Consider the following 3,760-nt stretch of genomic DNA (forward strand, 5'->3'; position numbering starts at 1 on the left):
TGGCAACTTGTCGATACCAGAATTTTCCTGGGCCAAACCAAGAATTTATTTTGCAGTTAACAAATAGCACACAGTATATCTCCCAACAATGGCAAAGGCACCAAACAAGCAGAAAAGAGAGGGTCACGAAAAATAGCTAGACCAGGTAGAACTCTACTTGTTCCAAAATTAAAATTCTAGCCTTGCAGGAGGCTCTATGGAATACTGGTAGAGTCCATCTTACCCAATTTCCTCTACTAAAAAAAAGGAGGGGAGGGGAGCCAAATTAAATAAAAATAAACATGCCAGCATCATTGAAATAGGAAAGTGATACCACCTCATATCACACATTATGAAAAGGAGAATACAGAAACAGCAGTTAGGGCCACACTAAAAGAACATGCCAGGATCTTTGGCGAACTCTACCCTCTGATAAGAGCAGCACAATGGAGAAAGCGTAGGCAGAAGGAACTATGAAAAACTAGACTAATATAACCCAACATGGTGGCATGAAGGTGCTTAAAATTCCTCTAAGAAGCCTTCATTCTAGATCCTAGTCTGAAGAGCAAAGGCAAGTTGGCAATATCTGTTAAAATATGTCTATCTTGTGATCTACCAATTTATCCTCCAAAAATACTGGTAAAACCTTACAAAAGCGTATGTAGAAGAATGTTAATCGCAACACTTTTTTTAAAAAAAATATAAACCCTAGACCCACAGTGGTCCCTGCCCTCGCTAAATGCTCTATGAGATCTGCACTTCCGGTGAAGATGGAATTGGAGGGAAGAGTTTACCTTCCCACCTGAAATACTAACAAAATCTATAAAACCTTGGTGTTGAAGAGACTGGTCACTGGGCAACGAAACAGGCCCATGGGAAATGGGAAATGAGTGAGGGGAGTACCGGACTATGATTCCCCTAGGGAACCACATGCGTTATTTCCAAGGCTGTGTGTGGTCTCTGAGTGGAGGCGATGGAGCTGGGAGACGAAGAGGCTGAGGTGGTTGGAGTTCACAGGATAAAGTGCCTCAGGGCTCTTAGAGAAAAAACAACCCCGACACCTGTAGCATCTTTACCCGAGTAAGAACTCTAGTTTTTGGCTAGAATCCTGAACAAGACGTGTGTGCGTGGAAATCACCTGAAGTTGCAGAAAGGACTGACAGCGTTCTAAGGAGAAATAGACAAATCCACAATGACGAGATTTTGACATGCATCTCTCAACAGAACAAGGAGACAGAAAATCAGCAAGGATACTGAAAACCTAGACAATACTACGTGCGAACTTGACTTAATGGGCACTTTGAAACTATTCCACCCAAGGACAGAATATACATTCTCTTCAAATGCACAAAGCACACTGACCAAGGCAGACCATATGGTAGGCTTTAAAACGTCTCAAATTTAAAAGGGTTCAAGTCGTACAAAATGTTTTAGTGACCAGAACAGATTAAATTAGCAATCACTAACAAACATAACTGGAAAATCCCCAAATATTTGGACCTAAATAGCCCAATTTTTAGCAACCCATCGGTCAAGAGATACCAGGAAGGGAAAATGGAAAGTATTTGAATGAAAAACCACAGAATATCAAAGGGTTTAACACTGTACAAAAGGAAATATAGCACTAATTGCTAAGGTATAAAACTCTCACATCAGCGACTTCAATTTCCACCCTAACACTTTAGAAAATGAACAATAAACACCCGAGTTAGCATAAAAATGGAATAATAAAGATAATAAAAATTGACCTTGCCGAAACCGGTTTGGCTCAGTGGATAGAGCGTCGGCCTGCGGACTGAAAGGTCCCAGGTTCGATTCCGGTCGGGGGCATGTACCTGGGTTGCGGCCACATCCCCAGGAGGAGATGTGCAGGAGGCAGCTGATCGATGTTTCTAACTCTCTATCTCTCTCCCTTTCTCTCTGTGAAAAATCAATAAAATATTTAAAAAAAAAAAATTGACCTTGCGAGATTTTTTTTATCTTCACCCAAGGGTATGTTTGTTGATTTGAGAGAGAGGAAGGGACAGAGAAAAACATCAATGTGAGAAACATCCATCATTTGCCTCCCATAAGTGCCCTGACTGGGGATTGAACCCGAAACCTAGCTATGTGTGTGCTCTGATTGGGAATTGAACTCGCACCTTTTTGGTATATGGCAGTGGTTCTCAACCTTCCTCATGCCGCGGCCCTTTAATACAGTTCCTCATGTTGTGGTGACCCCCAATTTCATTGTTACAGATTGAACATAATGAAAGCATAGTGATTCATCACAAAAACAATATGTAATTATATATGTGTTTTCCGATGGTCTTAGGCGACCCCTGTGAAAGGGTCGTTGGACCCCCAAAGGGGTCGCGACCCACAGGTTGAGAACCGCTGGTATATGGGATGACGCTCCAACCAACCGAGCCACCTGGCGAGGGCGATCCTGGAGATATTTTATGCTTATTTTACAGAACTGATGTGACAAGTTTAAATTTTAAAAAATCATCCTTCACAAATGTAGTTTTTTGTCAGTTGTGATCCAAGTTACAGGGACCTACCCCATCTGCTCACACATTCCACAAAGGTAACAATATGTGGGTGTTTTGAAAAATAGCTTTTGCAGCCTGGCCGGCCTGGCTCAGTTGGCTGAGCATTGTCCCATGCTCCAGGAATCCACTGTTTCACTTCCAGGTCAGGGCACATGGCTGGCTTTTAGGCTCAATCCCCAGTAGGGGGTGTGCAGGAGGGAGCTGACAGATGTTTCTCTCTCTCTCTCTCTCTTTTTTTAAAATATATTTTTATTGATTTCAGAGAGGAAGAGGGAGAGATAGAAACATTCATGATGAGAGAAAATCATGGATTGGCTGCCTCCCACAAGTCCCCCACTGGGGATCGAGCCCCAACCCGGGCTCTTGATAGGAATCGAACCTGGGACCTTTCAGTTTGCAGGCCGACGCTCTATCCACTGAGCCAAAGCGGCCAGGGCAAATGTTTCTCTCTTGTCGATGTTTCTATCTCTCCCTCTCCCTTCCTCTCTGTGAAATCAATAAAACATTTTTTTTAAAAAAACAACAGCTTTTGCAGAGGGAAAATGCACAAAGAAGCATCCAACTGTATATGACCAATTTATAAGAGAGAACTCTCTCTGATTCTGTCTTAGGTATGCTGCACAAGCTAGGAGGTGACAAAGCCATTATGGTGAACAGTTCCCAGGAGGAGCCTGGTACAGAAATCCAGGGTTTTCCCCATGTGTTAGTCTGTTCAAGGTGCCATAACAAAATACCACAGACTGGGTGGCTTCAACCAAAAGAAACTCATTCCTCAGGGTTCAGGAGGCTGAGTCCTAGATCAGGGAGCCAGCATGGTGGAATGCTTCCTGGCTGTAGACACTGGTCTTTCTTCCTATGTCCTGACCTGGCAGAGAGAAAGCGAATCTCCCTGGTGCTCTTACTTTTTAACCCTTTTGGGTCCAACGTCCAGGCTGACTCGACAGACCAGGCGCTAGGAGCAGGTCCAACGTGGAGCTGAGGTCGACACCGCAAACCGCTGCGATTATATGCATTGTCAGTAAGGTGCCGGGTTGCATGTGGGGAAATGTTTCAAAAGATACCACACTATGAAATGTTTTAAAGAATAAACTCTTTGATTGAACATAATAATATAACCAGTGAATTTTTGGTTTAAACTTTAAAATAAGAACATTAAAAAGTTCAACATTCAATCCCGTCAATTAATTTGGACCAGACTGTTTGAATTCCAAAAATAAAATTGGACCGAAAAGGGTTAAGATACAAAT

General features: G+C 42.8%; 1 long non-coding RNA gene across 1 annotated transcript; it reads right to left on the reverse strand.

The window, feature by feature from the left end:
- Window positions 1–1,566: 1,566 nt before the first annotated feature.
- Window positions 1,567–1,982, reverse strand: LOC106727801. Its single transcript, XR_001364056.1, has 2 exons — window positions 1,941–1,982; window positions 1,567–1,727 (listed from the first exon to the last, which is right to left on the reverse strand). It is a non-coding gene; the product is annotated as an uncharacterized LOC106727801 (long non-coding RNA).
- Between the last annotated feature and the right edge of the window lie 1,778 nt (window positions 1,983–3,760).

The sequence above is a fragment of the Myotis brandtii genome, unplaced genomic scaffold (assembly GCF_000412655.1).
Source record: "Myotis brandtii unplaced genomic scaffold, ASM41265v1 scaffold1127, whole genome shotgun sequence".
In the NCBI taxonomy this organism is placed as follows: Eukaryota; Metazoa; Chordata; class Mammalia; order Chiroptera; family Vespertilionidae; genus Myotis; species Myotis brandtii.